The sequence below is a fragment of the Grampus griseus genome (genome assembly GCF_964374135.1).
Source record: "Grampus griseus genome assembly, chromosome: 20".
NCBI lineage: Eukaryota > Metazoa > Chordata > Mammalia > Artiodactyla > Delphinidae > Grampus > Grampus griseus.
In genome coordinates, this window is record NC_139014.1 from 49,907,556 (window position 1) to 49,932,471 (window position 24,916).

General features: G+C 37.0%; 1 protein-coding gene across 2 annotated transcripts in view; it reads right to left on the reverse strand.

Annotated features, from left to right (window-relative positions):
* PAFAH1B1 (platelet activating factor acetylhydrolase 1b regulatory subunit 1) overlaps window positions 1–24,916 on the reverse strand; it is a 69,554-nt gene that overhangs the window by 43,345 nt on the left and 1,293 nt on the right. The gene's annotated exons all lie outside the window — the stretch shown is intronic.

A 24,916-nucleotide genomic window follows, 5' to 3' on the forward strand; every position in this document is an offset into this window, starting at 1 on the left:
AAAATTATGAGGACTGACACAACTTTGCCTTAAAGAGTACTAGACTGGAACTTGTCATATTATGTTTAAGGAAGACTTAGAGTGTTCACTGATGTTTATGATTTTAATATTTCTGAAGGCCATTACAGTGACTTGGATATGTGCTGAAAGCCAAACTTTAAAAATTTTTGGCTTTTTAAACAAAGAACTTTTTTTTTTTTGATTTATTTAGTTTTGGCTGTGTTGGGTGTTCGTTGCTGCGCGCGGGCTTTCTTTAGTTGCGGCGAGCGGGGGTTACTCTTCATTGTGGTGCACGGGGTTCTCACTGCAGTGGCTTCTCTTGTTGCGGAGCACAGGCTCTAGGTGCGCAGGCTTCCGCAGTTGTGGCATGTGGGCTCAGGAGCTGTGGCTCACGGGCTCTAGAGCGCAGACTCAGCAGTTGTGGCTTGCGGGCTTAGTTGCTCTGCGGCATGTGGGATCTTCCCGGACCAGGGCTCAAACCCGTGTCCCCTGCACTGGCAGGCGGATTCTTAACCACTGTGCCACCAGGGAAGGCCAAACGAACAACTATTTAAAATAAATCCTATGTCAACACAGACACAGACACACACACACACACAAAACACCTTTATAAAATATTATTTCACTAAAAATCTACATTGTTCTTTGCTAACCAGGAGTTTATGAAATAGGGGAAAACAATACAGAAAATAAAGGATGTGTCTGAGGGAAAACATAAACAGCCAATTATATGGTAACAGTAGAGGTGTACTGACATAAAAAATGGAAACTGTCAGATTTACTTATTATTAGATGTACATTAAGTGATTACCAATGGTTCCTGCTCTCATGAAATTGTCACTCAACAATGCCTTATTTAAAGAGGGTCAGCATGGCTTCCCTTGTGGTGCAGTCGTTAAGAATCTGCCTGCCAACGCAGGGGACACGGGTTCGAGCCCTGATCCAGAAAGATCCCACATGCCGTGGAGCAGCTAAGCCCACGTGCCACTAATGAAGCCCGCACATCTAGAGCCCATGCTCTGCAACAAGAAAAGCCACCGCAATGAGAAGCCCGCGCACCACAACCAAGAGTAGCCCCCGCTCGCTGCAACTAGAGAATGCCCTTGCACAGCAACGAAGATTCAACGCAGCCATAAATGAATGAATGAATGAATGATGACAGCTAAGAGAAAGGGGTATATTTTTTAAAAAAATAAAATAAAGAGGGTCAGCAAATTATCTACCTTCCTTGAATAGCACATATTATATTATAGCTCATAACCCTAATCCAAATAATATATTCCAGATACAGCAATGAGGCAAGGCAGAAGAATTATTGAGTACCTTTTCATACTAGTTTTCTAGAGTTAAATAGAATCTCCTGTTTCTTCATAAACTGTGTGCTTCACGAGAAATGAAAACTGAAGCAGTCATCTCCCCAAAAATGGTCCTGGCCCCTGGATGAGAAATGTTTTTTCACTTGTGCTGTCTTCTCTTCCTCTCACCATCCCCAAATTGTCTGCACCATCCAAATCATTCTGATTTCCGTACAACTAACCCAACAGAACATACACATATGTGTTTTGATTTGCACAGTCCTCACTGTACCGACTCATCCGTGTAAATAGTGGTGGGTATTTTGGGTGTGCCAGCAAATTCTTCATCACTTCAGAAGATGCTCCTTATCACAGCATCAGACATGAGGTTACAGGTTTCTCTAAGTTCTCAATATTTGACTTTGACTATTACTCTAGGTAAAAACAATGTTTAAAACTACATCATTAGTGCCATACTACAATGCAGTCAAATAATGAAAAAAAAAATAGGTACACTTACCTATGAAATCAATGCATTGCATATTCTGAAAAATACCCCAGTCAAACTTAAATTTTTAAATTTACAGTTTAATTCTGTAAGATTACATCAGACAACAAAGTATCCCCGAGAGTAACTTCATTTCCTTAAATCAATTTTTGTCATTTCCTCACTCTCCCACCTACAGAGATAAGCTTCTAGAGTTCTGAAACTGTTTTCTAATAACAAATAAGATGACAAAAGTAACTAAAACATTAATTGTCCTTGCAGTATCTTGTGGTCTGCGTGAACAATTAACATGAAGAAGTTAGATTTCCCCTATCCTCACAATTTGAAAATGTTAGATCACTGAAAGTTCTTAATCAAATACCTAGGTTTTTTGTTTGTTTGTCTGTTTGTTTAATTTATTTAGTTACTTGGCCGCACTGGGTCTTAGCTGCAGCATGCGGGATCTAGTTTGCTGACCAGGGATCGAACCCAGGCCGCCTGCACTGGGAGCACAGAGTCTTAACCACTGGATCACCAGGGAAGTCCCTCAAATACCTAGGCTTTAATGTCTACTTGTTCTTATTCTCCTTCAGCTTGGAGGTCCATGATTCACTAGGACCTGCTATTGGCAGGCAGTAACAAAAACTAAAGCAAAAAAAGACCAGGTTGGTTCATAATTGAGGGACAGACTAAGCTCAGGCATAGTTCACTTTTTGAAAAAGTAAAATTCTTCCAACAGCTGCACCATTTCCTCACTTTCCTATTAGTTACAACTGACTACCATATTTCATTTTGCAAGATTTAAGTCACTCATCCAAAATACTCTGCATTTTTCAATTAGCCTTGGACCAATGATTAAGATATCACCTTTTCTACTGAGAATTACTCCTACCAATCTCAAGTCTAGTAACTCTTAATATTAAAGGCAAGTGTTGCAAATAGATGCTCTACAGCTTTAGATTATAAATCTGAAGAAAGGAGATAAAGTATTTTTAAGACGAGATGAACATTTCAATCAGTAGACTCTGAGTAAAGCAGATGTGGGTGGGCCTCATCCAATCTGTTGAAGGCCTTAAGAGAAAGACTTACACATCCCCCGAGATGCCTTTGGACGTGGAGCTGCAACATCAACTCTTCCCTGGCTCACCAGCCAGCCAGCCTACCCTGCAAATTTTGGACTTACCAACCTTCACAACCACATGAGCCAATTTCTTAAAATCTCTCCCTCCCCTTTCTCTCCCTCTCCCGGCGATTGACTGTGGTCACTTTTTCCTTTTAAATTTATACGTAAATCCTATTGGTTCTGTTTTGCTGGAGAACCCTAACAAAGTGCCCTCAAACCCTCAGTTCTGTTATAATAATATAGCAGCCTTTATTATTATAGCCTTAGCCTATCACTAAACTCTACTGGAATGAATACTCTTCACCCCTCATACTGCTTAAACACTACTCCCTGGATACTCTCCAGGTAAATCAATGCCTTCAACGGTTATCAAATGTAAAATACTGAGTCCCACTTAAAACTGACAAGAGAGATGTCCTGAACAAAGGGCTACTACTGAGGCACAAAACAGATAACTGAGAACTCTCCTGTCCTCTGTTTCTTCATCACTCTCTCCACTAAGTTTTTGATATTCACTGCCATTGCAACTTACAAGTGCCATCTCATTACTGTTGACCTTTCAGCTCTTCTCTTCCTCTCCTTGTTTCTTTTTCTTGGCCGGTCTACCTCATCATTCTTGGCTTTCCCTTTACGGACATTAATCAGGATGCCTCCTCATTCTCACAGCACACCCATTAAACTCATGCTAGATATAATCTTCAACCCAGCAGTGTTCACCTGTTGATGGGTGCTCAAAGATCGCTTGTTTTTTTCTTATTTATTTTTTGACTACATTGGGTCTTCGTTGCTGCATGTGGGCTTTCTCTAGTTGCGGCAAGCAGGGGCTACTCTTCGTTGTGGTGCGTGGGCTTCTCATTGAGGTAGCTTCTCCTGCTGTGGAGCATGGGCTCCAGGCGCACAGACTTCAGTAGTTGTGGCGCGTGGGCTCAGTAGTTGTGGCTCGCGGGCTCTAGAGCACAGGCTCAGTAGTTGTGGCACACAGACTCAGCTGCTCCATGGCATGTGGGATCCACCCGGACCAGGGATCGAACCCGGTCTCCTGCACTGGCAGGTGGACTCTTAACCACTGCACCACCAGGGAAGTTCCAAAGATCGTTTCTCTGTTGATTAAAATCCCTCTCTGACTTAAGGCATGAAGCCATTTGGAACATCTGATGGTTCCTAAGAAATGGAATTCTGACTGACCTGCTTAGATTTTATTGTATATCGCTTTCTAGTGCTTTTTATCTCAAATCAGTTTTCTGTGTGATACAACTGTGTATGCCTGTAAACAGTGAAATAGAATGTGAAAAAAGACAAACACTTGTTGTTTTAGTATGCTTTTAGAGGTTGCAGGTCACTTTTTTCTTTTAACTTCACTCTGGTGTCAAAATACACTTAAATGAAAACAAGAGGAAAAGATCTACTATTTAAACAGTTGTTTTACAGGCATACAGCCTGATAGAACTACTGACAAAACAAAATGAACTATTCCTTCTAAAAATATTGAGTCTCATATAAATTGTGTTCTACCTCATTAAATCCATTATTTCCAGATTCACTGGGATTCTATGATGCCAAATAAATATCTCATAAAAATAAAGAATACTAAATTATACTACTTGCTCTCTAATGTGAATTCCAACTTGTATTCTACTATTCTATTGAGTGACATCAAAAGAGAAAATGAATTTACCAAACTGATGCTGATGACCTCTGTGAGTATACATAAATTTAGGCAATGAAAAAAAAAAATTTAGGCAATGATTCTTTAGGTTGAAAAACACCTCTGGGACACAGAACAATAAATGCCACATATGTATTTTTTTTCAAATAGGATTTACTAAAATAGTTGAAGGAAGTAACTATGGATTTTAACCAGGAGTGTACGTTAGAACCCCCTGAGAAACATCCTGAAAATAATCTTGGCTAGACCTTCTCCTCAGAGATTCTGAGACGCCATCTAAATTTTAAAATTTTCTCCAGATGATTTTGATACACATCCTTAGCAGAGAACCATATATTCAACATTACAGACTACAGCCAGTCCTAAAGGGCCAAAAGCAAAATTATAAAGAAGGGGAAATTGAGAAATCAAGTGTCAGAACTCATCTGTGTTCCAAGGGCAAAAATCAAATCAGGAGGCCAAGGTACTCAGATTTCAATGGTAACTGCAACAACTGTCACCCAAATTCAAAGAAATATTTACAAAGCCCTTCAGATATATCTGGAGGAGAAATTTTATATCAACAGGAAAAAGAGGTCAATACAACACTTTGAAATAACTAAGTATTTTTCATTATAGTTAAGCTGTTATTAAAGATTTTTTTTAATTCTTCAAGAAAATACTGCTGGCTTGTTCATCATACATCTCTGTGTCGTCCTCATATTCCTGGCATGTGTCTAATAAAGACACATTCTTTTGTAACTATATTATTTTGTCGCTTTTTGTCTGGATTCTATCTCCTTTCCTTTGAATCTACACCAGGGGTCAGCAAACTTTCTATAAAGTGCCAGACAGTAAATATTTTAAGTTTTTGGACCTTATGGTTTCTGTAGCAAGAAATTAACAACAATAAATAATGTATGTGGAATATGTGGGTCTCTGTTTCAATAAAACTTTATGGACAATGAAATTTCAATTTCATGTAACTTTTAAATAAATTATTATTGATTTATAAAATTAAAATTTGGAATTATTTTAGAAAATAAATTGTATAAAAATTTTTACAAAATATTATTTTGCTTCTTTCCAACCACTAAAAACTGTAAAAATCACTCTTAGCACGAAGGCACAGTGGTTAAGAATCCACTTGCCAATGCAGGGGACATGGATTCAAGCCCTGCCTGGTCCAGGAAGATCCCACATGCCACAGAGCAACTAAGCCCGTGTGCCACAACTACTGAGCCTGCGCTCTAGAGCCTGCATGCTACTACTGAGGCCTCATGCCACAACTACTGTAGCCTGTGTGCCTAGAGCCCATGCTCCGCAACAAGAGAAGCCACTGCAATGAGAAGCCCGTGCGCCACAACGAAGAGTAGCTCCCACTCGCCGCAACTAGGTAAAGCCCACGCGCAGAAACGAAGACCCAATGCAGCCAAAAATAATAAATAAATAGATGTAATCTCTCATCATTAAAAAAAAAAAAGTAGAAGGCAGAATTTGGCTTGCCAGCCATAGTATGGCAAGCCCCCTTATCTAGACAAATGAAGTTATCTGATAGTCTATTTTTAATTAACAGTAATATCTCTTTCATAGGGTTGTCAGGCAGATTAAATGAGTTGATACATTTAGAACAGTAAGTGCTGTATGATTTTACACACACACACACACACACACACACACACACCCCACACACACAAAGGAGATACAGAAAGACACTAAGATAGATATTTCCATATCTTCTCTATTTTGTTTAATACACCTCCATTTGTTAGCCTATCACACTGAAATGTTTTGCCTAAAATCTGATTGTTATAAAAAAGAAAAATCAAGGGACTTCCCTGGTGGTCCAGTGGTTAAGAATCCACCTTCCAATGAAGGGGACCAATCCCTGGTCAGGAAACTAAGATCCCATGTGCCGCGGGGCAACTAAGCCCGTGCGCCGCAACTACTGAGCCCGTGTGCCTCAACTAGAGAGCCTGTGCACCACAACTAGAGAGAAGCCCGCATGCCACAACTGAGACCAAAAAATATGTAGCCAAAAAATAAAGAAATAAAATAAACATTTTAAAAAATAATAAAATTTTAAAATTAAAAAAGAAAAATCATTGTTGAGGTAGAAAACGCATCCAGTGATGTTTCATCAGCTTTTTCTAGAAACTAATTTGCTAGTTCTCTTTCTCAAAATCCAAAGTAAATACATCCACCTGCAATTTATCCACAGCAGTAGTCTCATATATCTGAATCTCAGGCAAAAAAAAAACCCTTACCTACCTACTGAAGTAAACATTTACAAAGATCTATATTAAGACCTCAAAGGAGGACACAGGGATCCTAATTTTCAGTACACTAATGCAACTGCAGTTAGGAAGGACTTTGTCTATAAATGCATCATTACATTATAACCAAGACACGGCTTACAAATTCAGGTTTAGAGTACTTTTTCCTTTAGTTAAGTAGCCAATTTAATTAACCAAGGAAAGTCAGCGACTCTCACCCTGGCTTAACCCAGCCTAATACTAAAGTGTGAGTCAAAGACTGTAAGGAAAAGCTATGTAGAACTCAGGTGAGGCCATTTATCTCCAGAAAGGGATAATGAGGCAGCATTCCACATACCGAAGTCTTCATTATGGATATATTTCACTTTGGGTGCATGCCTCTCACCCATATGTTTTGCAATTTTTCATTTCCCTTCAAGATTCAGCCTGAAGGGGACTTCCCTGGTGGTCCAGTGCGTGAGACTCCACGCTCCCAACGCAGGGGGCCCAGGTTCAATCGCTGGTAGGGGAACTAGATCCCGCATAGCCATACCACAACTAAGAAATCCACATGCCTCAACTAAGGCCCGGCGCAGCCAAAATAAATAAATAAATAAATACTTTAAAAAAGATTCAGCCTGAAGGCAGCGCATCACCACCTCTGTGAAGCCCTCCTTAGCCAGCCTACTCCCTACTCTTCTTTAATCTCACTGTGTCATGTACATATAATCCTAATAGCTACCATTTACGGAATGACTTTATATGCTGGGCCCTTTTCCTGCAATGTTTAATTCTTACAATACCCAGCAAAAAAACTAATATACTTATTTAACAGTTGAGGAAACAAGTTCACTAAGGTTAAAGCATGTATTCAAGGTCAAACAGCTAAACAGTGGCAGGGCCAGGATGCAAACCCGATTTGTCTCTGACTTCCACACCAATGGTTTCAAACAGTAGGAATGAGGACAGAGAGGAGGCCAAATAGGCAGGATTCTGTTTTTTATCTGTTTATATATTGGATTTCTGCATAAAAGCTCTTTGGAAAAGTTTCCACTGTTAAAATAAATCTGAAAAATCACTGATTCTACCCTGTGCTGCCTCCCACAATCTTTGTAACTATATACATGCTGTCTCTAGTACCAGACTGATCTCCTTGGGGCAAACACTGAACTGAATTTCTTTGCCTCTCTAGTGCCGGGTACAGTATCTAGCACCCAACAGATGTTTGTATGGAGTCAAGCTATGAAAGCAAAACTTTCCAAATCAAATAACTATATTTCCATGGTTACAAGCAATTATAAAATAACTACACAGCAATTTATAGTTACTAAAATTCTTTCATATATTATCTTTTAAAAAAGAGAAACCAAATGAGCTTTAAAAAATGTTTTCCAGGGCTTCCCTGGTGGTGCAGTGGTTGAGAGTCCATCTGCCGATGCAGGGGACACGGGTTCGTGCCCCGGTCCGGGAAGATCCCACATGCTGTGGAGCGGCTGGGCCCATGAGCCATGTGCGTCCGGAGCCTGTGCTCCGCAACGGGAGAGGCCACAACAGTGAGAGGTCCGCGTACCGCGAAAAAATAAATAAATGAATGACTGTAAAAAAAAAAATGTTTTCCAGGGCTTCCCTGGTGGCACAGTGGTTGAGAGTCCGCCTGCCAATGCAGGGGACGCGGGTTCGTGCCCCAGTCCGGGAAGATCCCACATGCCGCGGAGCGGCTGGGCCCGTGAGCCATGGCCGCTGAGCCTGCGCGTCCGGAGCCTGTGCCCCGCAACGGGAGAGGCCACAACAGTGAGAGGCCCGCGTACTGCAAAAAAAACAAAAAAGAAACAAACAAAAAAAATGTTTTCCAAAAATGGCACATTTATTCAATATTCAAAGCTTTATTTTAATAAAATATCAATTATCTAACAACTGTCAAACAGTATTGGCAAAAGACATTAAGCATGTTTCATTTTCTTGTTTTAATTGCCATACTGAAATACTATTAGAGTTAAACCATATAAAATTGCCAATAATGGCAATTACACAGGTTCAACCTAATGCTTATCAATAGTGTTTAAACACCATTAGCAAGCTCTCAGCAGCTAGCAAAAAGAGAACTTGCGGGATTTATTTACATAGTTTTGAGAAAAAAATTAAGCAGAATAACTCGCTCCTCTGTGATTTTATAGTTCTTTGTACATACACATATTTAACACTTCTCACGGCACACAGTAATTATCTGCCTTGATGTCTCCTCAACAACACTCCTCCAAAGCTGCAACCCTGACATATTCCTCATTATATCTCTACCAAATAGCATGGTAATTAACACACAGTAGGTACAGAGTAAGTGTTTCTAAATGTCTGCTACAGGAATCACAGTAAAACTGAGATAAAGATTTACCATGTTCGCAGAACTAAAGATACACTATATCACTTTATTCTCAGCTTTCTTTTTTAAAATTCCCAAAAATCAAATTCTGAAACATGGGCAATAAAATACATTCAAAGTCCAGCTGCTTGGAGCTGGTTTCGATGTAATTTTTTTCTTTTAAAAGATTTAACACTAATTAATATATGTCAGAGAAAGTATACCAATTTAAAAATCCTGTAGAAAATCAACTGACTGTCTCAAACTTAATACTAAAACTTTAAAACTTAAAGGCCTTTTAACCTTCTACCATGCATATTACTCTTTTCGCTTTTGCTTACAAAGGCTACATTTTCAAGTGACAATTAGACAAACATAGCTACAGCCTGTATATCTTTTTTTTTTTTAATCAAAACTAAGTCACACACACAAATCCACTGCCTTAAAATTCAGAGGAAAAAAGCTTACTAATACTTCTAAGCATACCAACAATAACAGAAAACATACTGTTCTGTGTACCTTTTTTTTTTTTTAAGTACAAGTTATGGTGAATATTAATGCAGATAGCCCAAAGGAATTATGACAATGCAGAAATCACTGCAATTCTTAAGCAAGGGAGCAATGTTCTAAAATTGATGTTTCGTGGTGATTTTTTTGGAGATGTATAGGAGATATTAGAACAAGGGAAGGCTACAATTAGAAGATAAAAGAGGCCTGGACTAGGATGGAAGCAGTGAGAATGATTTGGGAAAAAAAGAGCTTTAGAGTCAAACGGCAATTATGCAAGAGTGCAATTTTTTTTTTGACCTGGTCTACTACTACTTGCTCTTGGTCTTAAAGATGGCGTTCTCAAGGATATGATTTGGTCCTAACGGTGGATCCCCTGTTTACAACCAAAGCCACTGTCCAGGTGTTGTGCCAATCCAACTGGAAAACTTCCATTGTCTCTCGAACTGATTTCTAGTTTACTACTATCCACACCAATGCTTGCCTCCAATGAAACAAATAATGAGAAATAACTACATTCTCAGTGTCAGTTATTCAATTTATTTACTGAGGATCTACCAAGTGCCAAGTATTCAAATCAAACAACACATATCTGTGTTCCATGTAACTTAAGTGTCTCATCTATGGAAAACTACATGTGACCTAAAAGCACTGCTGAGAGATAGTCCCTGTCCATAAGAAACTTACAATATGGTTGAAGATGTGAGCTATATATACATATCCTTTAATTCATTCATTGACTATTCTGCTAGGCTCTGTGATATAAGGTTTTACTATAAATAAAGGTGAATAAAATGCAATCCACCCCCCTAAGAGAATGTACAATCTAGTTAGAGTAAAATGGGAGAGTGGAGAAAGGAAAGGAGGTGATAAAGTATATAACATGAGCCCAGGACTGACTGAGTCAGCTTTATAAACTGAAAGGCTAAAGATGGAAATGACTGGCAGTTTTTTGAGGCAGGTTTTAGAGGAAGGGAAAATAATATGTTGAATATAACATGAATACAAAATAACCAAATGCAAAATTATTTTAAGCAGCTGAAAAATACAGTATTGCTAAAAAGTTGAGGCTACATATGGCAAACTGAGAAATACAAAGGGCAGTCATCAGTAAGAAAACAGAGTGGTATAAACACTGAATTCAAGAGATTCAGTAGTGAAGGTAACAACATAAAAAACTGAGTTCCAGTAGGGTTGAACAAAAAAATCTTACTTGGGGAATCGAGCACATGGAAAGAAAGAAGGGGCAGAGCCACATATTAATATGTTTCTTGAGCGAAGAGACCATATCTATTATAAACATAAATAAAAACAATACCTCCTTACATTTAATCTATGCTAAAAACCACCAAGAGTCCATTTTCACAGGAATGGTCTGCTGAAGCAATTAATTTCCAGCAGCATGAAACAGAGTTGTGTACTGACCCCCTTTTTCTTTAAATCTATTTCTTAATGACTTTACCAGTTTTGTATACTCTAGAAAAATACTGCTCTGTCCACCTTCAAACAAGACAGGAATGTAGCAGATTCTAAGAAGAATCTTAACCTTCAAGCAATCCCAGTTTTATTTGGGTAAAAGTAAGTTTTCACAAAAATATTTAAATCCTACATATGAATGGTCTGTGTTTGATATATGGAACACCTGCACTTTAGGTACTTGTCAAGGAGCTTAATCTCAATAAATATCAACAACTGGATTGAGGGAAACTATATCCAATGGTCAGACACCAAAGGACAACCTACCCACTCATTCAGACTGACTCTCATGTGATGTGGTTGGTCTTCCCATATTGAGTGCTGTTAAATACTAGACATCCATCTACCTTAGAGATGTTGATGAGGGAAATGATAATTACACATAATCCTCTTTATGAGGACCCCTATGAGAAGTTATAGTCTGATAGTATCAAGTTAGTTACCTTTCTGAACTGTTTATTTTTATCTTAAGGACTTTATGAAAAACGTCACCTCATAGAAAAGCTCAGAGTCAAATCTGTGCTCTGTGCCTGCAACAAGACCATTGTGATAGACCTTTGTGGCCTAGATTCTCATTCCATTTTGTCCCTACCCTTTGTTTTCGCTTCTTCTTTCTCTTTGTTTTTAATTTGTGGTATTTTCTAGTTTATACATCTTTATAAATTGCCTTAAATAGGTTACAAATCAAATACTTACAGAGACTAGGCAGGTAAAAGTGTGAATCAGCTAGAAATAAGGCAACAGTGGTAGAACTGGGTTTTTAAAGTAAGTCGAATTAAAAACAAAAACACTGAGCAGACAAAACACATTTTTGATCCAAATCCTCGATCATCCATTTGTAGCCTCTGAAAAAGGTACTTAATAAATACAGTGCTGAAAGGTAGGATGGTTTAGAAGATTAAACCAGTTTCAACCCCTCTGCTTAAAATCTTTCTGGAACAAGGGTGTATGTAACAGCTAAAAGAACAGGTAAATATCCTGCATTCGCACAAAACTTCACAATTTACAAGCCATCTTCATATCCTTTTGATCTTCAACTTCACTATGTGGCAGCCCTCACAGCTATGTGCACAAAATGCAGAGATCACAAACTCAAAACAATGAAGGTAATATAAACCAGTGAAGCAGGAAAGGCTGTGATCTTTCCATACAAGACTCATTTTGTTTCCATATTAATCATGTTACAATATTCTTCACTTCCAGAGAAATATGCTATTCTACTTTTCTTGAATATTGCAGTTGTCTAGCTACACTTTCCCCCCATTTTTTATAAAAACATCAATAGAAAAGTATTTCTTCACTATAAACAACAGTGCAAGGGCAATAATAAACAGTAACAGAAAGTGGTAGGAACTTGTTTTCCTGGAGAGCTTATGCCCATCTAAAGGAGGGCAGCTGTGGGAGTTCCCTGGTGGAGCAGTAGTTAAGACTCCACACTCCCAATGCAGTGTTCACATGCCACAACTAAGGAGCCCTCCTACTGCAACTAAGACCCATCACAACCAAATAAATAATTTTTTTAATAAATAAAAAACATAAGGGAGGGCAGCTGTGACTCAGCTTAGGCCAACTGTTGCCATGGGAAAATGTGGGCCCCACTGTTGCCAACGCTTCTAATTTTTCAGGATAATCCAAAAATAGAGACTTTACACAAAATACCTAACTCCAAAATATTGACTCAAAAAAATTTTAACGATACAAGGCCAAGCATTTACACTTAGTTTGTCCTACAGGCCACCAGTGTGCAACTCCTGGCTCAATACTGAGTTAAACACAGGTTTTTGAACAGCTGAACAGACTGAGGAAAGTGGTACAAAATTCAGGAATTTATGGTCTAAAATCAATGTCAATATTATTCATTCTATTTATTCAATTCAAAGCATAAAAATTACTAAAGAACAAATATTTAATTAACCTTAAGATAAACTCTGCAATGAAAAAACAAAAAACAAATTTTATCATCTTATCTGCAGATACCTTTCCCATGTTCACTGCAGCACTGTCTGTAATAGTGAAAATCTGAAAACAATCTAAAGACCTATTTCTGTACTGTAGGTATAAACTATAGTATGATTATATATAAGAAATTCTTTAACATAATAAACTAGATCTACATATACCAATACATCTAGAAAACATTTTTTAGGTGAAAAAAACAAGTTGTAGAATAGTATACAGTATAACATTCAAGTAAACTCTAAGCATTATTGTACATTGTTTATGCATCATACATATATGTATAGTAAAAGTATAAAAACAGAACAAAAGAATATATGCAAACTTTAGGAGGAACTTTACCACTGGGAACAGGGAGGGAGGGGAGTAGGATTAGAAAGAGGATATCAACTCTAACTGTAATGCCATATTTCTTTAAAAAACAAACAAAAACTCCACAAAAACTCTAAAGCAAATATGATAAAATGTTAACATCTGTTAATTCAGGTAGTAGTTACGTGGATGTTTTGTTATATCACTGCAGGTACTTCTCCTGCATGGTTGACATATTCCATAACAAAAATAAACAAACTATAAATATGTAAAAAAAAATTTAGAAGAAAAAACAAAAAGTACTTTCCTATGTATACGTCCCATGGTAGGCCCTCTTAAAACAAGCTGAATATGTAGATGATATGAAAGCAATGAAGGAATAAATCCTACACTTTTGAGGTCCTACTGTGTAGAATTTTGGAGTCAAATAGTGGAAGTTCAAATAACAACTCGGCCACCTACAAACTGACCTTGGGCAATCTTCAAACTTCCTAAGCCTGTTTGCCCACATATAACTGGAGCTAACACCACCACCTACTCAAACAACTGCGGTGAAGCTTAACGAGATAATCAGTGTTAAGGGCTTGTCTACCATTTTACTTCCCTCAGTAGAGTTCTAGAATAGTGAACATGTACGAAGAGAATAATTTCACTTTGAAGATGATACGGCACAGTACCTTTTGCACTTCTATATACATTATCAATGTAAAAAAGACACTGCTTTCCTAGTGTCCAAGGACAGAGAACGAATCAGTTTTGCCATCACAAGAAGGCAGAAGGTAAAGGCAGACTGCCCTATTACTATTACATCAATTTGTTTTAATCATCTTAACATCACCATAATAACAGCCACCATTTACTGAGTACTATGTGCAAGGTACTGTTCTAGGCTCTTTAAATACATTAACTCACTTGATATATCAGATAGAGTTTTATATAAGCTATAATAAGAGACAAAAATAGTAGATACCTTAAGATTATGAATTCAAAGAAAATTTCTTTCAGGTAAAAAAAAAAAAATTAGGGAAGGTTGCCTGGAAAAGGAGAACCTGGTATGCAGATTTGAAGGATACATAGGTCAGAAGATACACAGAGAAAAAGAGAAGGGAGGGAGTGGTAAAGAGTGAAAATGCCATAAGGAACAGAAAGTATCTTCATAAGGCTGAATCATAGGATACATGACAGGCAAGAAGAAAAAGAATAAGCAAGTGAGCTACGACACCAAAGAAAAGACCTTGAGTGTCCATTTAGGATTAAACAAACATCTATTAAATACCATGTTTCTAGTAAGGTACCCTTTGCATTTATTCATATACAAAGCTGATTAAATAATAGTAAAAACCTGGCAATGGGTTTTTGGCAAGAAAGTGACTTGAGAACCGTGGTTCAGGAAAATTAATCTGGCACTTTATGTAATATCCCACACATAATTCCTCCTCTTAATCTCTACTATGGATGGCTAATGACGCCCAGTTTCTCAATTCCACCCAGACACCCAAGCCACAAATCTGAGATGTCTTCTAATACTTCCCTCTCCTCATCACAGACTACTCATTCACAATTCTACCTCCTAAGCCTTTCTCCAATCAACAACCTTCATTGCCACTGTCTTATTTCAAGCACTAATCATTCTTTCCTGAAAAAGTCTCCTAAGTGACCTTCAAACTCCCATCTGTATTCCTCACTGCCACCTACATAAACTACCTAAATACACCTGATCATAATGCTCACCTTTGCTTAAAATTGTGTCTTCCAAATTGCCTACAAACCACACAGAATTTGTAAATTCTATCAATCTGGCTCATATGTACCTTTCCAGCCTCATATTCACATGTACCCTACAATGCCCTCTGCAAACTACTTTCCAGCATACACATAATAGTTTTTCATGCTTTTGTACCTGTATATGTTGCTCTTCCCTCTACCTCAAATGACCTTCTCCCATGTCCACTCCAATTATTCATTCAAGATTCAGTTTAAATATCATCCCTCTCAACTGTCTTTAGTGGGGAGATTTGATGAGCCCTGCAATAGCGTAATTGACAGACATCATACACTACGTACACCACTACAACCCAGGACCCAGATTTAAAATACTATATAAGGACACTGAATTTCCTATCCATTTAATAATTTCATTAAGAATCTAGAGAAAATTCAAATTCAAGAAAGTTCTAACTTCAACCAAGTTTTCCCCTTTTTATAAAACTGAATGGCAAGAAAAAATATTCTTAAAATTTGACAAATCTAGATTTGGGGAGTTAAGATTTATCAAAGGAATGAACAGGTGATGAATGTTCTGCCTATCAAAGTTATTTACCATATATGAATAAACAATGAAAAATTAGATATAATAGAATTAACAAATTTTAACCTCTTTAATGATTCAGCAGTCACTTCAAATTTTTACAGCATTACTATGGTGCTATATTTTTATAATCACAAATCTTAATATAAAGTTATAATATAAAAACATAAAAAATCAATATTTAAGCTTTCTAGCTCTTTGGACATGGGCTAAATGAGAATTTTCCACATAATAGTGGATCTTTAAAGAGACACTTCTCTCCACATACTGAGAAAAACAGCAAAGGCCTATACATTAAGAGAAATTAAAAACTATCTCAGGCCATTATTTCTCATTTTTATGGAAGCATCATAACATACACCAAAGCCTCAAATATAACTAGCATAGAGGACATCTAAGATCCGAAGTGCTTGAAATGAATACTGCTTTAAAAATGTTAGAAATAATATCTTATGTGGGAATCAACCTTGACTCTTTTCTTTCTTCTTCTATATTCAATCAATTACCTGGATCTGCCAAGTTTACCGCCTCAATATTTGTTGAATTATTCTCTGTCTACCCTTAACAGTACTACCACAGTTCACACCATCATCTCTCACCTGGACTGGACCAATTTCAACAGGTCTTCTTAAACCTAGCCTTGGCCTATTAACATCTATCTTCTACTCAGCCCCAGAATCATCTATTTAAAATACAATCCGACCATATCTCTTCCTTACTTAAAAACAACCCTTCATTGGCTCCCTATTTTTTATTTAACAAATATTTAAATAGCACTTACTATATGCTAGTCACTGCTTTAAATGTTTTAGAAGTGTTCATTTACTCCTCACAACTACCTATGAGAATTTAAATAACGAGCTTTTATATTGTTTGTGTTTGTGTGTGTGTGTGTGTGTGTGTGTGTGTGTGTGTGTAATGTAACACAGCTATGTAAGCAGCAGAGTTGAACACAGGCATCTGGGCTCCACAATTGGGGCCTTTATTCACTGCACTATGCTGCCTCCCTATTTCCTGAAGTCCACATGCTTTAACACAGTTTATAAGGTCTTTGATTAGTATCTGGTCCCTTCCCACATTTCAAGTCTTATTTCTAACCAAGCCCCACTTTGCTCAAACTCCAGTAACACTGAGCACCTTGTAATGCATGCCTTCCCTCTCCTCATTTTGTGACCTTTATGATTTTACTGCTGCTGTCCCATCTGGAGTACTTTCTAGCACCTCAGCACAGTTCTTATAACAGAGTGCACTGAACACACTCTGATGAAAGAATGAATTTTTAATGCGTCATGAGAAATAATAAACAAAAATGTTCTACTATTAATTACACTGGTAGACATATAAAACATGAAAACACCAAATATCTTAGAATTCAAGTCTCCAATACACCTAATGGTTATCCTGTTAAAACACACACAAACAACAACCAAAAAAACCTCCCCCGACCTTGGTTCTCCTCAACTCTTTCTTGCTCCTTCCGAACACCCATATCTGCTCAACAGCCCAAAACAAAAAACACCTCAATTCTTCACCTTCCTCATTCCTTGTTTCTCTTACTTCCCATATCAAACTGGTTACTAATTTATACATACTCAATCCCTTTCAAATCCATTCTTTCAACCTGCACTGCCTCTTAAGTAGCCTCCACAAGTCTATCTACCTCCATCCACTCCACAGCTGCATCTTCCACAATGCTGACAGTAGGCTTTTTAAAAGGGAAATCTAATGATGTCACTTATCATAACTTAAAATCATCCTCTGGCACCTCAAGGGTAAAAACTGGTTTCAGTAAGCTTCTCAACTAGGAAGCTTACTGACAATGCAGATATCCCAGGTGCTCCCCACCACGGAATTTTTATTGCTTTTTATTGTATGAGTCTAAGATGAAGTCTGCAAACGAAGATGGTCCATGTGCCAACCCACTTCACAGGCCAGATCAGGGTAATGTTCTCACTCCTCTATACTCACCAATCACTCCAGCCATACTGAACTACAGCTACATGTAACTTCCCTCACTAACCAAGGTGTACTTATGAGACTAGGTACAAATTACTCCCCAAACAACATGACAAGATTTCTTCAAAAATGTTTAACCAACATCTTCGTGAAGACCTCCTTGAAAACTTTGGGCCCTCAGGACTTCCCTGGTGATCCAATGGGTAAGACTCCTCACTCCCAATGCAGAGGGCCGGGGCTCGATCCCTGGTTGGGGAACTAGATCTCACAGGCATGCTGCAACTAAGAAGTCCGCACAACGCGACTAAAGATCCTGCGTGCTGCAACTAAGACCTGGTGCAACCAAAATTAATAAATAAATATTTTAAAGAAAGAGAAAACTTTGGGCCCTCATCTCACCAAGTACATATTTTGATTATAGCACTATTATGCTACCTTTGCATGTTAAATATGTGTTCATAAATTTTAAGATCTTTGAGGGCAAGGGCTGACAATCATGTTTGTATCCCCAATGCTTAGAATATAATATATCTAAATAAATGTTTGCTGGACAGAAAAATTGATGAAAATTTAAAAGAGAAACAAAAATATGTAATGGTACTGCATAAGTTTCTTTTTAAAGTAGAAGCCCAATGATATTTTCTGTACAAGTGATACAATGGAAGGGCAAGATATAAAAACAACTGAAAGAACTGTAATAACTGCAATTCTCAAGAATTACCTTGCACTCAAGTTATAAATTCTCCTTAGGGTAAAATAAATATCTTTCAGGACACAGATCTACCAGTTCTGTTTTTAAAATAAGAGTCCAATTGGTCAAAAATACCATCTTTTCTGCTGCAGTATTTACAAGCTTTTTGAGGGAAAGGGAAGAACAAGGAGGATTCAAATACTAGCACAGCACCAATGAATAAGATACCCTATTTGCTTTGCTTCTCAGATTACAGCAGTCTCCCTCCAAACAAGCCCCCAAATGTGGAGCTCTTCTCTAAAATCCCAACACTGAACTTTACTCTCAGAGTAATTTCTAGACGGATATATAATTCACTTAAACATAGCTCCTTCAAAGGCTTTCTCGGATCTTTATTCTCCAAACCACTGTTAAAATATTTTATATTTTTAAAAAGCTAGAAAAAATTGGGGGTTATTTAAATTAATAATATTTAAAATTCTAAACAAAATTTTCCTGATAGTTAAAATAAAGATGTAAATTGTTTTAATAAATGGGGAAGAGGAGGTGAATCCACCTTACAGAAGAATTCCAAATAACATATGTAAACAGACACTCCCCCACACACACCCCCACCGCCGACATGGAACTGGAGTCACTTCCAAAGGATAAAGTAAGAGAAAGGTAAAATAATAACTTTATGAGAAAACTGGCAAACACTACGTTAACCAAGTGATGAAATATCATGTAGCCTCTGACATGATGTGATGACAAGTGCACTCCACCTCTGTGGTATTTTTTCCAAAAACCCATAACCCATCTAATCATGAAAAAACACCAGACAAACCCAGTGTGGAGGACATTTTACAGAATACCTGACCAGGACTCCTCAAGACTGTAAAAGTCACGAAAAACAAGGAAAGACTGAGAAACTATCACAGACCAGAGGAGAGTGAGGATAAAAGACAACCAAATGCAACGTGGTACCCTGGATTAAATCTGCAACAGAAAGAGGCCATTAATGGAAAAACAGTGAAATCCAAATGAAGTCTGGAGTTTAGCTAATAGTAAATACCAAGATTCACAAATGTAGCACAGAAATGTAAGATGTTAACAATGGAGGAAATTGGATGCAGGGTATACACAAGAACTCTCTGCACTATCTTTACAACTTGACTACAAATCGAAAACTATTCCAAAATAAAAAGGTTTCTTTAGAAAGAAAAACAGAAAAAACTGTTTGGGATTATTTAAATAATATTTAAAAGTACAAACAAAATTTTTCTTAAAATAAAGATATAGGGCTTCCCTGGTGGCACAGTGGTTGAGAGTCCGCCTGCCGATGCAGGGGACACGGGTTCGTGCCCCGGTCTGGGAGGATCCCGCGTGCCGCGGAGCGGCTGGGGCCGTGAGCCATGGCCGCTGAGCCTGCGCGTCCGGAGCCTGTGCTCCGCGGCGGGAGAGGCCACTACAGTGAGAGGCCCGCGTACCACAAAAAAATAAAAATAAAGATATAAATGTACTCTGCAGTTTAAATAACATGCTTATGAGCAATATAATTTTATATTAAAAAAAGGAATTAGTCCATTTGGCATTGATTTACATAGCACTTCTTGCCCTACTAAGAAACTCTGAAGTCATCTCTGGTTTCAGATACACATAATGGATAAAGGGGAAAGAATCCCTAATACTAATTCTTAAGAAATACATTTAAAACTATAAGAGCTATATTAATGTATTAATAACTGCTTATTTATGATTAAATTGTATGTTAATTCTCTTCCTTAAAAAAAGTCTCTAACAATAAAAAATATCTACTGAAGGGTTTACAGGCCTTTTATCCAATAATAGCAACCACCCTATGAGTTACATTCTGTCAATGTTATCCATTTATAGATTAGGAAACTGAGGCTTATTGCTCAAGGCTCATAGCTGATAAATTGTTGAGTTAGGATTATAATCTAAAATATTCATTTTTGGTTTTAGTCAACAGCTTTATTTAATTTTCTCTGATAATGTTAAATGTATAGCTTTTTCCCACCCTTAAGAAATAAGTTAACCAAAAATAATAATAATAATCAATACAACTGACTCTTTTTTTATTGGCCACATCACATGGCTTGTTGGATCTTAGTTCCCCCACCAGGGATCGAACCCAGGTCGGTCCCCGGTAGTGAAAGCGCAGAGTCCTAACCACTGGACCGCCAAGGAATTCCCAATACAATTGACTCTTTTATCTTCACTTTCCCTTCTTCTGCAGTCAGCACATTTTTGATAAAATAAAAACAACTATGGAAGGGAAGATGAAAAGATAAAATATATGCCTTATGCATACAAAATACTAAAATCATATCCTTTTATTCTTTGCCGCAGATTAAAAGTGAATTTAATCCACAACATGCAAATCCTTAATAACATAAGCTTTCAATTAAATTCCTTAAAAATTTCCCAGATTCTTAATTTCACTGTTATCAAAAGACAGTCTCTCAGAAAATTTCTTAACAGCCTCAGTTAACTGTCAGTAATTCTTGTCAGCACATAAGCGCTCAAGGACCAGCTAATCAAAATGCAAAGAACAGAAACGCAAATGTAATTTATCCAGTTGGGTTAATTCATTTCTCATAGGTGAGAGTTTTGTGGCCCTGAAACAACTATGTCATAAGTATGACCCTGTTCCTGGGACAACATAAAATCTCTGTAAAGGAAGTATGAACACTTTTCCCTCCTTCACCTTAATTCCAGAGAGATCACTGGAAGTTAGCCACTACAAAGAACTATAGGATATCTCATTTCCTTTCACATAACCCCATATTCAATCAAATGCAAAAAGTATTTATTTACTTATTAATACCACTTGTATGTATTTAAATAGATTTAATATTGATTTACTGATATTATTACTACTACTTGTATGTATGCAGCAAGTACTTATTTACTTATTAATATTACTATAAAGCAGTATTAGGCATTTTCTGCAAGTCCCTATTCAAATGCCTTATGCAAGCAAAATAGTTACAATATAAGACCATGTTAATAAATGCCAATTTAAATGATGCAGGCAATAAATGCCACCAGTTTTCACCATTTTAGAAAAGAAATTAACAAACATAAAAACAGTTTTGAAAAGAGTCCATTCTGTCAAAAGAAAAAGGAATGTTTGTTTGATCATGCAAGGCAATACCCAAGTGATTCACTGACTACAATATTTACCTCATTCTAGCTACTAACCCAACATGTGACCTTGGGAAAAGAAATTCTCTGAATTTTAGTTCTCTCATCCATAAAAAATACTATTCTATCTCAAAAAGCAGCTGACAGAACAAATGCCATGTTCAATATATTTACAAAGTTCTAGGAAAAGGTTTACAACAATGTTAGATGACAATAACTTTAGAGGATACTTTTCCAGAAGTATCCTTGACAAATCCACAAATCAATCCTAAATAGGTAAGTTTCAACTAAAAGCCACCAACTTTTAAAGAGAAAACAATAAATCAAAATAATAAGCCCTTATGATACCTGCATCCAATGACTATAAAGCATTTCACCAATATCAATTAAAATTTGTAACTGCCGTGGCAAGGTTAAAAATTATACACACAGCAGAAGTTAAACTAAGGTTCCACTTAAATGACTAGCCAACATGCCATATCAAACCAGCAACAAAGCTAAAAGAATTCAAAAAGCCTTCACTGCAGTTACCTGTTACGCTTATGTAATATAGCATCTTTCTTCACGAAATACAGATTTCTCAAAACACTTGGACTTCAGCAACTAAGATTCACTCTACAGCTAAGCATCTTCAGGAGAATAGGTTTACTTTTTCTTTTCAGAAGTCCCTATATCATCAGTTTTTTTGTTTGTTTTTGTTTAGTTTTATTTTAAATAGAGCAACTTTTAAAGTAAAAAAAAGTTGTATAGTAAAAGTGGCAAAGAATTCCCACTTTAACTATTTCTCTCTCTCTAAAGTGCATAAAAACAGATTACCCATCAGAATGAAATATTTTCACAACAGAAACTTACAACCAAGTAAAAAAATCTCTTTTAGGACCACAGCGGACATGACAGGCGTGGTTTAAAACCAACTGAGCCTCAAGTCCCTTTGGCAAAAGAGTGCATGACTCACTGCTTTAGAACTCAATGGGAAGAACTGGAAAATTCACTCTGATTGCCCTAAGATTTTGTTTTGGATTTGTTTTTTAAGATATCTCCATCCTAATGCTGACAACTGCCACAGTTTCTATGGCTTACCTATTGAGATTAAGATGACAAATTCTGAATAATATGAACCACAGGTAAACAAAAAGTAAGGTCCTATATTTTCTTGGACACTGAAAATATGAGCCATAAGGTAAAGTCATATATACAGTATTATTTATTGCATAAGAGGGAGCAACACTTACACTGAAAAAATATAGACAATGAAACACGGATATTCTAGCTGGAAAACCAAAAATTATCAGATATTTATTTTTCCCTTCCAGAAAACATCTCTAAATCTTTTATATACCAGAGTAATTGTATCTGGAAAAAAAGATACCAAGTAAGTCTACTAAAAAATTAACCCATCCCAATCTCATTATAAGTTTTATAAGTATAGAATTATGAAGAATTTTAAAAACTGCTCTCCAAATTAAGCAAAAGATTCTGCCACATGTACCAGAAGCACACATAGATACATATTTGTAAGTAAAAGCTCTCTTACTTAAGTAAAATTATTTTAAACTCCTAATCAACTAATAATCTACTGAAAAATCTCAGCTCTTAGTATGCTTTTAGAGCTAGAAATACTAGGGGTGGGGATATGTTAGACACATAACAGTGAATTATCATACTAACCTCATTCCTCACCACATGAACCCTTCTACTTTCTAATCACATTAAAAATAACAAAAATGTAAAAATATATCATACACTGACAAAGTCATAAGGCCCATCAAAATCACATTTACAATATGAATTTGACATTCTTCTGAGAACATCTATTCACATGAATGCTTGATACAAGACATTAAAATGACCTACCCTCTCTTACGGTAGTACCTTACTGAAAGGTCTCTTCCAAAGGACAACACGAGAGAAAGGGTCTATATAAAGAGCATTTAACACAAATTATCTTATCCTTTCTTACTCACTTTGATGTTCATTATTTAGAAATCACAGATTTACTGTTTTAATGCAAACTAAAGTTAAAGAAAACATCTGCAATGTTCTCATTAGATTTTTGCAATATTCCTACTACCATTTTTTGCCAAATATTTCTGGCATTCGTTGATCTACACTTACTTAACTAAAACAATAAAAAACATTAAGAAGTGTGTATAAATATGTGTGTGTATGTATACGTACAGATACATAGAGACAATAAGTATTTGCTTTAGAGCAGGGACATTGCTTTTTACCCCAATCATTCAATACCCACCTTGCAAAAAAGGTGGAAACTAAAAACACGAGATTTTAAGATTTACTACAGAGAAACGCCTTTGTTGTAGTACCAATTAGCATCAAATAACCTTACAAAACATAAGCAAGAGAAAAATGCTATGAAAGGGCAATCTAGCATTTCACAGCTTCTGCTCTCTTACTCCACCCAGTCTCCTCGGCTCAATGGCTGTTCACAGCAACCACAAATATTAGCCCATTTTTAAAAAAGGTGTGGGAGAGGCACCGAAATAGGGCTAACTCCATCAAAATCAAGATATACAGAAATATTCTGTGAAAAATTAAGTTCCATTCTGATTTATAAAAATAACAGCTTTGTTTCATTTAGGAGATCCTCCCCTTGTGAACAATCCAAACAATGATCATTTATAATAGAACATGAAAGAATAAATCACCCTAAACACAGATTACTCTTCTGCTTTAATAAAAACTGCAATTTGCAACTGCCAATTATTTTGCAAAACTGTGTCCTGAAAGATACCCATGAGAGATTAAAAGCTAGCTTAATGCCTTAGACCCAAATCAGAATTTTTTAAGTAACAGCTTTTAATATATTCAACATTATATCACTACCGACATACCCAACCAGGAAATTTTCCCGATTAAAAGACTGGACCCTGCAGCAATCAAGCTTGCTGCAGAAAAAAAGAAAAAAAAAAAATTTCAAGCAAATACTACTGTGGCAAAAGGGGAGGGATGACATTACTGGTATGAAAGGCCCAAGCACTGTCTCCTCCGCCCTAGCCTCAAAATGAAATTCACACAAAACGATCCCACCTCCCAACAAAAACAGAATTACCAAAAATGGCACAAATTTTTTGTTTAGCCTTTAAAACGTTATAAATCTCAAGGATTGTGTGTTAAAGTAAAGGTCGGAACATCGGTAATATCTTTATTCTCTCCCGACTGCCTCTTAAGGAAAGGGGGAGGGGGGGACCTTGGCATGACATCGCCCATTGAGAACGAAACCACAAATCTGGTTCTTCGCTTCCAAAGCACAATTTCTTAACCAAAGGATTGATATAAATTGGACCCAAACCCCAACCCCAAAAGAAAATCTCCTGCCCTGCTCCCAAGGAGTTTCTTGCTAAGTCACCGAAGAAAGGCAGAATCACAAATAAAGCCAAG